This window comes from Arvicanthis niloticus, chromosome 4, assembly GCF_011762505.2.
Source record: "Arvicanthis niloticus isolate mArvNil1 chromosome 4, mArvNil1.pat.X, whole genome shotgun sequence".
Lineage (NCBI taxonomy): Eukaryota > Metazoa > Chordata > Mammalia > Rodentia > Muridae > Arvicanthis > Arvicanthis niloticus.
This window is the reverse complement of record NC_047661.1, coordinates 71,411,428-71,423,619: the sequence shown is the minus strand read 5'-3', so window position 1 is coordinate 71,423,619 and position 12,192 is coordinate 71,411,428.

Genomic DNA, 12,192 nt, shown 5'->3' with positions numbered 1-12,192 from the left:
GAAGACCAAGTGTTTGAAAAGCTGTCTGGGTAATTGGCCCATTACTTATTTGCCAGAGATGAGTGATGCGACTTTCAGTTATTCAGTGTATTTTTCTAAGCAGCTGCATGGCTGGGTTCTGGGTGCCAGGGGTACAGCAGTGAACAAAACACATGCATTTCTGCCTTCCTGGAGTTTACTGTAAAGGCCAGTAGACTAGTAACAGGAAAAATAATAAATAAAACATGAGGGAGACTTGCAAGTGCTATGCTATGGAGAAAGAGCAGGGATGATGGGTGGGTAATGATGTCGATGGGTGGAGAGTGAGCTGAGGATGGGTAGGTAGTATGTATATATGTCAGACTGCAGAATGTGTATGCAGCCTCCACAGAGGCCATTGTGGGCAATCTATTGCTACAGTGCCACTGCCCCATGGCCTGCAGGCAGACTTGACACATCTTCCTGTTTGTTTGCTTACTGGAACTTTCCAACCTCACTCCTCCTTTGTGAGGATCTTATTTACTTGTTTGTTTGTTCTTTCTTTAAACAATGCAGGTGAATGCAGATGTGGTTATAGATGGTGTGAACTGTGGGAGAAGGAACTGAGAATGGGGGTCAGGTCTCTGAAAGCAAAGTCCATGGCCTTGGAGCAGAGATGACGTATAGAAGAAACTAGACTCTGATACTGGGTTTGTAGCCAGACAGTTCTGAATTCAAGTTTGGGGACATTTTTTGATTGGGAATAGAAAAGTATTGAGGTAGGAGAAGGGTCTGTGGAAACGATTTGGCTGAAATACCCTGAGGTCTGGGTTAGCTGTGTGAGCCTTATGGGACATGGGTTAGCTGTGTGAGCCTCCCCCTTATTGGTCTCATGGGACATGGGTTGGATTAGAGGGCAGTTTTGTTCCTGACTTAGTGCTAAGATGTGAAAAGAATTTCAACTGGAGGGATCCTAAACCCTCCACTGACCTTAATGCTGTTGTCCCACCTATGGTAAATTGCAACACATTTCCCCATGGGAGCACAGGGAGGAGTGCCCTTAATCAGCAACCGAAACTCGAAACTCGGGGCAGGTGTTAATTAGTCCATCCCATGGTGATTCTATCTTTCCTTCATTAAGGATGAGGACAGAGCAGGGCCCCCTCTTGCTCCTGGATCCTCCCTGTCTTCTACAGGAGGCTGCTGGGGTGGGGAGTTTAAGTGAAAGAACCATGTGGAATTGAACGTCCCAGATCTGCCATGCCAGTCACAAAGGGAATATTCCATACTAGAGTCACTGCAGGAAGAAGCAGAATGACCTCTAACAGCCTTACATCCTGGGAGTTGTCTCGCCATAACAGGAGGTCCTTCTTGCTGTGGTACCACACCAACAAATTGTTCTTATTCGGAGTATTTCCTCACCATGCTTCTCTTACCACCGAGGAACAAATACACTCAGGGATACGCTCACCCCAGCCTTCAGAGGTGGTGACTTGTAACAGGAGAAGTTTAATAGGAGAGCACCTGGTTGAAATTGAGGCATCAAAGATGTCACCCTCTCAGTAGTTGTATCTGGGTTATGTGACTGTGGTCAAGTCACACAGAGTGTGTGAAAATTTCTTCTGTAAAATGAGTTTGAACTCTTTTTTAGTAATTCATTTCATCAGAAACATTTACATTTGTGGTGGGGAAGTGAAAGAATATTCACGGAAATTATGCAAAAGCCCTGAGATGTTAGCCTGGATTAAAATCTGGATATGTTAAATCACACCCTTGTGAGAGTGAAAACCCAACAAGAGTTTTAAGTGCTTAAATACTCCTTGGAGTCAGCTTTGTAGGCAAAATAAAAGGACTTCAAAAGGTTGCACAGGCATTTTCTGTCAGGAAATGTGAGCATTTCGGTACCAAGCTAATGATGCCCAACCTTTCTGTTATGTGACATGAGCTTTAGCTCAGATGCCAGCCCCACCCCTTATCAGTTGACTTTAGACAAGTTTCATCAATATGGGGGGGTGTCTCCATTTCTTTTAACACATAAATTTGGGATAATTATTTCCATGCCATTTGTGTTGGTGTTGAAATGAAAAAACAAAATGAGAAAAATTGTGTGAAGTGTTTTACATGGTGGTAACATATAGAAACCAGAAAGCACTGACTGGTGAACAAGTAATTCTTGGGCTGGATTTCCAGGTTCCGATTTCCCAAATTTGTTTCTAATTCTTCTTGAGATATGCAGCGGCAGAAGGGCCAAACTGATACACATAGGAAACGACCAAGAAATTTTACAGTGCAAGGCCCTGTGATGTGACCTGCCTCACATTTTAATGTGCAAGAGATCCAAAGCTCAGAGAGGTAGGTGCCCAAATAGTCTCAATAGGTTACTGAAAAGTTGGATAAGGACCCAAGTGATTTTGTACGGAGATTGTCAAGCCTTCCAGAGCCTTTCCAGCTTTATAATTTATCCCGGAAGTGAGGTGTCCTACCTATGTCACTGCTGTACAGCTCTGATGTCCAGGGAGCTTTTCATGAAGAACAGAGCAGTGTTCAAGGCAGTCATTTCCAAAGTCCACAGGCGCCTCCTGTTGGTCAACAACTGAGGCTGCTTCGAGTAGGGTTTCTGGGTACCCTGCACTACACACTGTAGAGTGACTGTTTGTTTGTTTTTACTGTAACTATTCCAGTTCACTATCTCATTTTAAAGACATTCTAATAATGAAAAATAATAGTAAGAGACATGTTTAGCAATGCAAGTACCACCCCAGGTCTTTATGCAGATCCAGGTTTCTATCTAACACATTTCTTTCTATCAGAATGAATTCTATAAGCACTTCAGTGTCTCAAGATGTCTTTATTTCTTCTCATGTTTGGAATATAGGTTGGCTGGGTATAAAGTTCTGGGATGTCAGTTCTTTCAGTAGTTTGAAGATACTGTGCTACATTGTATTATGTGGTTATTTCTGTCAAGGAGACTGCCACTCCTCCACACTGCATTTCTGTGTGAAAAATAGATAATATTTTCTGGCTACATTATAGATGCCTTTCTTTATCACCATTCTACCAAATTTGACCTGGATGTACCTTGATATAATTTTCTTTGTGCTCATTGTGTTTGAAGATTAATACTATTCCCAGATGGATAGTTTTCTCTAAAAAAATTACAATTTAGAAAAAAAAATTGTTTATTATTTCTTCAAAACACATTTCTCTTATCATCATGTTGGTATTTCTTTTGGGGATTCCAGTTATCAAGGCCACATGAAGTTTATGTCACTTGAACTCATTTTATAGTTTTTGTTTCCTTTGATTAACTTTGAATGTCTCTCTAGCTAGGTTTCCAGATCTACTAACTCTTCTGTGTGGAATTGAACATACTGCCAATCAAGCCCACATTCTCTATGAAGGATTCCTGTCACATCCAGTTAATTTCCTTCTCAGACACTTTAGTTTTTCCTTCAAGGAATTTGATATGAGCCTCCACACCCACCTTGTTTGCCTCTGCTGAATTTTTCTGAAGTGTACTATGAGTGTCCCAAATGCCCTGATTTACTGGGTCTATCAGCATGGACTTTACCACTGAGCTACATATACCCCCAGTCCCTGACTAATATTTGTTAATATGGTATCTTCGAGGCATTGGTTTCAACTCCCAATACCAAAACCCAAAGTGTTTAACCCTGTGAGTAGTGTTCCTTTCAGTTTTGCATCAGAAGATAGGGAGGGAGAACTGAGTGCATCTTAACTACTGCCTGGTGAGTCTTGGGCTGTCCACTGTGAAGACATGGATTGTTTGTAACTATGGGTGAGTCTTGCTTGGGAGTGATGGCTTCTTCCCTTGCTTCAGAAACCTTCCTCATTGATAAGAGTTCAAGCATCTCAGGGATACAGATTTGAGAGGGCCACTCTTGATTGTCAGAGCAGAGCCCCCTTCCCCACATATACATGCAACACACACACACACACACACACACACACACACACACACACACACACACATATTCATAGTGCCCTTCCCCTTTACAAGAATCTCTTTCCAGATCTCTACCTTGCAATTGTTTACTTCTAGGGTCATTCAGGACCAAGCTTAATTCTTTGATCCTGGGAGAATAATACTGGTTTCATCTGGTTCCCTCCCTGTGCCACAGCCTGGAAACCCACATTAGGAAGCTGAACAGCTAGAAGCTTTAGTTTGCCTGCTTTTTATCTATCTGGATCTTGGCTTGCTCTGACTCAATGTTTTGAAAACATTGCTTTCTGCATGATGACAGGTTTCATAGTTATTTTAGGAGAATGATAAAGCCATTTCTGTATCTTCTCCATTTTCACCAGAAAATGAAGTTTACATTTTATACTTTCATACTATTATTATGGTCTTCCTGAGGGATTACAAATTAAAATCGTAAAAGCTGAGTAAAATTGTAAAAGCTTGCAGTTCTAGCATTCAGGAGACCAAGGCAGGATGATTACACCATTGCCTCAAATTCTAGGCCAGCCTGAGGCACACAGTAAGACTCTGTCAGAGAGAGAGAGAGAGGGAGGGAGGGAGGGAGCAAGGGAGGAAGAGAGAGAGAGAGAGAGAGAGAGAGAGAGAGAGAGAGAGAGAGAGGGAGAGGAAAGACTGTAGTTACATTTCTATCCTATTAATATTTCACATTGATTGAAAGATACATGCCATCACTCATTTCTTCCACCTCACTCCCACAAGCCATGTGCTCAAACACTTGCATTTTCCATCCATGAGGTGTGGTATCATCTTCTCTGTTCAGAAATGGGTCCATGTAAGTGGCTGCACCTACTTACCAGGCCAAGGTCATCTGATAGGGACTTAAGGAATTGAATCAGGCCAGTTGTATGGTCCACAGAACTACTGAGGGCATTTCAATTAAACAATCAGAACTTTTATACCCTTATCAGAAACAGAATATCGTATCAGTTGAGAGGATCTTATCAGTAGTAGTTGCTAGTATACAATGGCATTTGTAAGCTATATAGGGCACACAAGATTAATGTCTAATTAATTGTCCTGTCAGGCTTTCATGGATTCTAACCTGGAAAACCTATGACAAAGGACTCTCAAGGCAGCTAGGCCAGGGAGCTCTATACTTGCCTGCAGGTCCATGGTCCTTGACAGACATTTTCTAAATGGAAAGCTGAGTACAAGTGGGTGAGAGGCATGGTAGGGAGTAGAGAGGAGGGGCAGGGTGGGTATGTCTCAGGGACACTTCTATCCATACTTCAACCGATTGGGTCGTCTCTTTTCCCACCAAGGGTGAAATTTCTGCCTTCTCCACAGAGCCTATTTATTTAGTCTTCAAAGCTATTATCTATTTTCTTAGGGGTTGACCTAGGATATCCATAAGCTTCTTTCATGACCACTCTTACTTAAAGACTTAAATGACTTTGGTAGAAAGAGCAGAGAAAGTAGATAAGGACAGACCATTGTCTCCCAGGAAAGAACAGAGGCCATGGGTTCTCTGATGCCCTTTAGAAACAATACAGTGATTTTGTTATTTTGGCCAAATGTGTGAAGAACACTTTTGCCTTGTGACTATGACACCACTTCAATATATCACTGACTGTCTGTTAGAAGGTAAATTTCCAGAATCAAAGACAGATACAATAGGAAGATCCTGAACATGAAAGAATCACCTCCATGAAAGTTACTGCGCCTGAGAGGACCAACCAAGCTTCATGCTTAACTCTTTACAGGAGTACAAAACTTGGGCTTCTTGTTCTTCAAGACTGTAGTTGCAGAATCCTTGGAGAAGGCCAGAGCACACTTAACAGAATGATGAGCTACAGGGGTGGATACTTCAGTAACATGATGTTTTAGGGAAGATGGTAGGGATGGTAGCTTGCTTTAGACTCTTAGACCCTTGGCTGGAGTCCTGAAAGGAAAAATGTTCCCCAAATAATGTTGGGGTCCACACTAGTCCCTGTTCGGGCGCTAAAATAATGTTGGGGTCCACACTAGCCCCACGTTGGGGCGGCCAAAATAATGTTGAGGTCCACACTAGCCCCATGTTGGGGCGGCCAAAAACGTCGCAGCCCAGGCAAAATGTTGAGGCCCGGGCTGACCCACGTTTGGGTGGCCACTGTATCCTGGCCCAAGCTGCTGCTCCAGTCCACGGGTCGGGGTTCAGCAAGAGCGAGGGTGAGGGCAGACTCGAAGAATGGAGACCAGACAGGGTGTGATTCAATCCCGTTTATTCTTCAGTCTCTCTTCCTCTAAGTGTCTCCTTCTCTGTCTCCTCTGTCTGCTATGTCTGATTCTGTCTGGAGCTAAGTGCCTTCTACCTAATGTCTGATGTGTCTGATTCTCTCTCTAGTCTCATTCTGTCTCTGCCTTTTATATGTCTCACTTCTAAGCCACGCCTCTAAGTTACACCTTTAATCATGCCCTTAGGTCTTGTCTCTAACTCTGATCTCTATACTTCTAAGTCATACTCTTAAGTCACACACCTTTAATCTCACACACCTTTAAACTCACACACCTTTAATCTCACGCACCTTTAATCTCAAGGTATCTAAACCAAGATTATTGGAGTGTGCTCAGCTGTTGTAGGCTATTGTAATTCAAGTCTCATGTCAGGGTATATGGCTCAAAATGGCTGCAAAGCTGATAGCCGCTTTCTGCTAAAAGTCGGCCCCCAACAAAAGAATAATGACATCTGCCAGATACAGAACTAGTATTAGAATCTTGATTTTGTCCATTCCTTATAAGAGCCTTATGTGGTGGGCTCTGCCTTTTATAACAGAGAACCATTAGACTCTCATGAGGCTTGCTCTTCTGAGTTGGGATGACAGAAATGTGTTGGGAGTCTAAAAAGGGGCTGAGATATTAGTGTAAGTAAAGCCTTCAGGTGAATTCACTCTGGAGTTGCAGCTCTTCCAGAGAGATGCCCTCAGGCATTAGGGTGGCCAGGGGTAGGAGCCTCACACAGGGTCAAGAAGGGGTATATCACAAGCAAAAATCTGAGGTGAAAAATGAAAGAAAGATCTAGTCTGTAGAGAAACTGAATTCAGGTGAAGGAGTGAAAACTTACTTTGGACTCTGTGAAATTGTTGTATTATAGTCCAAAATGGTGGATGAGGAATGGTTTGTGTTCAAGTTAATAAAAGGCCCCCAAGATCCATACCCATCTTCCATATTACTCATGAAACCTAGATAAGAGTGAAGTAAACCAGATGCCTCATTTTGGCATCTGGAGTGTACAACATTCTGCAAATATATCTTCAGTAAGGCACCTGTTAAAACATACACATTGCTTCTGAGGAGCAAGAGTTACAGAACACCTCTACCTTATTAGTTTTATCAAAGCACTTTGTCACTCAGAACAATATACAAAATGATGGCGTGGGCATTTTGATCACATAGTCACTTTGATCTGCCGTTGTGGAGGGAACTGCTTCTAGGACAGGAAGGGTAAAGGGGACTGAGAGATAGGAGATGGAATTTGGGAACATCCCCTCAAAAATGCTGTTTGATTTGTTTCTGTGGCTGACCTGTAAGGCAGGCTTGGGACTCTGTGGTACTCTGGCTCCCTCTTCAGGCAAAGTTCTGAAATGCACAACCTTGAATCAAATGTTGCAGATCTGAAGACCCTGTAAGGAAAATTCAACAGTGGCCATCACTGCTGTTGTTGTACAAGGACATAAATCATGCTCATAGCTGCCAAGGCTAACAACTCAATAATGTCAGAATTGGGGTTGACCTTGGTATTTGCTACTCTGAGACACAGGACAATCTCAGGGCAAGGACCAACTTTTACCTTCTTCCACTTCACCAGATTATAGCTGAATGCAATAGACATGAACCCTTAAAGACAGAACACTAAGTTCCCACCCTTGGTACGTCTCCCTAGAGACTGGAAAATTTTCACCCTACTGTACCGAGAGAGTCTTAAACATTAGAGATGTGTGGGGATCAGTCCTTCTCTCCTGCATTGTTTGCATGGCATCTGCTTGGTTTGCTCCTCACCTTCATTCATGTTCTTGGAGATCATCTGAGAAACTGTCTTTGTGGGGACTCCTCCCCTTCCTGCTGCCTCATCTGTGGGCAATCACCTCGTGTTTTATTCCCTTTTTGACAGGTGAGAAAAAATCTGAATTTTGGAGGTAGAAGAGCATCCATCTGTCCATCCATCCATCCATCCATCCATCCATCCATCCATCCATCTATAAAAACAAGAAGTATTTAGTGTGCCTCTTCATATGTCCATTCAAGGTTGTTGACAGTAAATAACACTTTGAGGCAGTCAGTGAACAATTAACTGAATAAATAAATTGTGTAAAATCTAAGGTGGTCATGTAAAAGAAGAGCCACATAAAAAGGCTGGGGAGTTGAGGGCCGGGGGTAAATTGTACTTTTAATGCAGTGGAGCTTTATTAAAAAACCATGAGTGAGGTAAGGGAGTGACTCAAGCAGATAGCTTGGTGAGAAGATTCCAGGCCTGTAAGTGCCTGTGCTTACTTATTGGTCAAGGTCAACTAATACGGCAAGGAATTAAAAAAGGTCAATTGGAAGGAGAACAGCGTATCTCAGACAATTTTATGTAGAACAACCAGACTTTTAAATACCTTTATCAGAAACAGAGTATAATTGCAATTGCTAGGATCAATACAGTTGCCAGAAACCAATGATGTTTGCAAGGTATACAGGGTGCACACGATCAATGTCTAAGACCAATTGTCCTGTCAAGCTTTCATGCTTTCTTGATGACTAAGGGAACCACAACATATAATATATTAGCTCAATGACCACGGAAAAGCAATGCACTATTGCTGGGTCTCAAATTTTCAACTTATAAATGGACTTATAACCCTATCCAAGGGGAGGTGATAGGTAAGCATGTGTAGGTGCCTTGTGAGGCCCAGCATGGAATACATAGTCCAGATATGGTAATATACATCCTTTGTTTTTCTCTCACTGCTCACCAGCAACAATATCCTGCCTGACATACCTTGTATAAGTTAGGCTCACTGGCACATTTGTCCTGGTTTCGTCTATGGCCTGGGCAGGAAATCGTAGGAAACTAGGAAACTAGGCCTTGCCTAGTTGCATTGAGAGACATGTGTCATAGGTTTTTCATGTTAGATACCATGGCTCCTGGGACACAATATATCTCCAAGTGCCTGAGAGGCCAGTGCACTCCCCGAGACAGTGAAGCACTCAGATCACTTTGTGTTTCTTTATGTGTTCCTTTATTAGTCAAGGAAGCATGAAAACTTGCAGAGACAATTGGTCTTAAACATTAAACTATGTGCTCCTTTCTTGTGACTGATGGGGGCTAGAACTCAGGAAATCTTTATGGAAGATCTGTGTGTTCTTTTCTCTGTGTTGGATGTGTTGGAGTGTAAACTGGAGTCTGGGTATTGTAGACAGGTATCTGTATTTAGTTCCTTCCTGACTTTTGTGTCTAGAAAAAAATCCTGTCAGGCTGCTTGCATGGTGAAGAGTGGCACCACCTGCTGATTTGTATGTGGAATCTGTTTTTTTTTTTTTTCATGCAAGGGCTTGTCTAATGAAAATAAGTTTATGTCAAAGTGGCACATAGAGTCCTTCTGGGTGTGTGACTCTAGAGAATCAGTTCTTGTTTGTCTTTCATAGCACTTTGTGTCTATAATTATTTGTAGTATCATTATTCTAACTTCCTTTGCCTGCTTGTGTGAGTGTGTATTACCATCACCATGCCCCCACCTTCAGTAAAGTATTCCCAACAGTCCCCAAATACCCTGATCCTTCTTGTCCCCACGATGCCCTACTTCCACCTATATTTTATCTGTTCTGTCTGTCTCCCTCTACTGGAGGATCAAGGAGCCAGCACTATTTGTCTCGGATTCCTAAGATTAATCTAAGGCCTGAGCATATACGAGGTGTTATGAGAAGAGCATGTGGGAGACTGTTGAACTCATCCTACACCCACATAGGCACAGTTTATACAAGTAGAAAATGTTGTTATCCAATGATAACCTTCTAAAGGATGACTGCATCTGCAAACTTCTGCCACTAATTCTTGATGCTGGCAACTCAGTAGCATCTCTTTAAAAGGCTTCATAGATGTCGAGACGCACATGAAACTCCAGATGTTGAAGTCTTGACTTTCACACAGATCAGCTGCATGTATTTTGAATTTTGCTAATACAAGTTCACCTGTTTTTCTCTTTTACTGAAAATAATATATCCTGATTACATATTCCCCTCTCTCTATTCCTCCTAATTCTTCCCCCTCTCCCCTCTGATCTGGGTCCACTCCTTTTCTGTCTCTCATTAGAAAACAAACATGTTCCCAAGGGATATTAATAAAACAAAATGCAATAATATGAAAAAAAACTAACACATTGGAATTGGACAAAACAAGCAGAAGAAAAAGAGCCCAAGAGAAGGCACACGAAACAGAGACCCACTTGTTTGCACATTCTGGAATCCCCTAAAAAAAGCTGGAAGACATAATATATATGCAAGGAACCTATAGGGTAAAAAGAGAGAAGAAAAATATGTAAATAAAATACAATAAAAATAAAAATACAGTGAGTACTTTTAGTTTTTTCCATTTTTAATGGATATTTTATTTACACTTCAGATGCCATCCCCTTTCCCTATTCCCCCCCTTAGAAAGTCCCCTTTCCCTTTTTGCACTTATACATTTTTAAAAAATGTTAATCAAAGGCTTTATAAGTTTGGTATTGCTCAATCAGAGGTGTAACCCACTACCCAACCTAGATATATCAACTATCTTTGACTGGTGGAGATACATGAACATCTGCCTTCCTGTCTCCCCCCTCTTTCTCTCTCTCATCACCTAGCTTCTCCCCTCCTTCTTCTTCTCCTCTTCTTACTCCTTTTCTTCCTCTCAGTACTCCTCCCACCTTAGCTCCTCCTACATATCACCCTTCCTGTTAAAATGAAACTTTTCTCTCAAAATACAATTAGAGCATAATTATGCCAATTTGTACCAGTGAGGTACAAGATAGTCCTAATACCCAGTACCCAGTCCATCATTTTGTTGACTAACCAGAACTTCTGTCATCTATTCTAACTAAAACACTTAGTTCTGAACCTGGCTTTTTTCTTGGCTTTAGAATGAATGTCAACTGAAAACCATCCACTCAAATCTTTTCTCTCAAAGTAAATAGCCAGGATTGGCTATGAGACCATAAGTTTTCAACCCCGTCAGAAATCCAGAATGACTGAGTTAACTATAATTATGGGAAGCACAAAGCATAGCTTCTAAAACTTAGCCAATTTATAGAGACCTCTGAACACCTGGACACTCCCTCTGCTACAAAACATTGGAGCATCTGTTCTTCTGCCTTCTGGCCCAGGGTCATCTGACAAACCTTAGTGCTGCAGAATTATTAAGGGCTGATTACTCTGTTTAGGCAGATATAATCAGTCGACTATTCTGCAAGTGTGTTCTTTTCTGGACAGTAATTTGTCTGTAGAAGGAAAGAGGCAATTCTTGCCTAGTGGCTGTCTCACCACAACTGAAATAACTCCGAAGATGCTCAATTTCTTCTTAGAATTCAATATAGGAAGCTGTAAGGAGCAGACAGGTCTTTAATCAAAATGAACATTAATACAGAAATGTTTGTCACGTCAATTCTGTGGATCTCTGATGTTTTGAAAACCAAGTATCCATGTAAGGTAATCTGGTCTGTTGTCTGTTAACTCCACTCAGCTATTTCTAAATAAAACATAGAAAACACCCTAACAATAAACTCCAAGCCATGAATTTGCTATAGTCCCTTAACTCACAGGCTGACCATCTCAAATCACTTAAAAAAGTTAAAGAAGGACTGGGTCTAAGCCTTGTATTCTTAAATGTGTTATACTGGTACAATGCCTATGAGAGTAACAATATTCATCTCACTTTAATATCAATAAGAAGCTCGTACCAATGAAAACTTTAAAATTTGTAATCAAAGTAAATTGGTGCCATTTAAGAATTTATATCTTCATCTTGATAATAATTGCACAAATTTCTACTAATAGGTTATGGCTATGCAATAAACCCTAGCTAATCCTCTCTATTCCCACAAAACCACTACTTTTCTCTAGAAAGACAGCCCAACATTTACCACCTTAGTCCCCAAGCCCAGGGAATAGGGGCGCTGACTCTTCATTAGCTTCTTCAAGCTGATTATGGGTGTTGAAATATTAGAAGAGGAGTGGGGGGAAGAGTAAATTGATAAGCCTCTGATGCTGTGTCTTCACTGCATCTGGATGGAATTCCT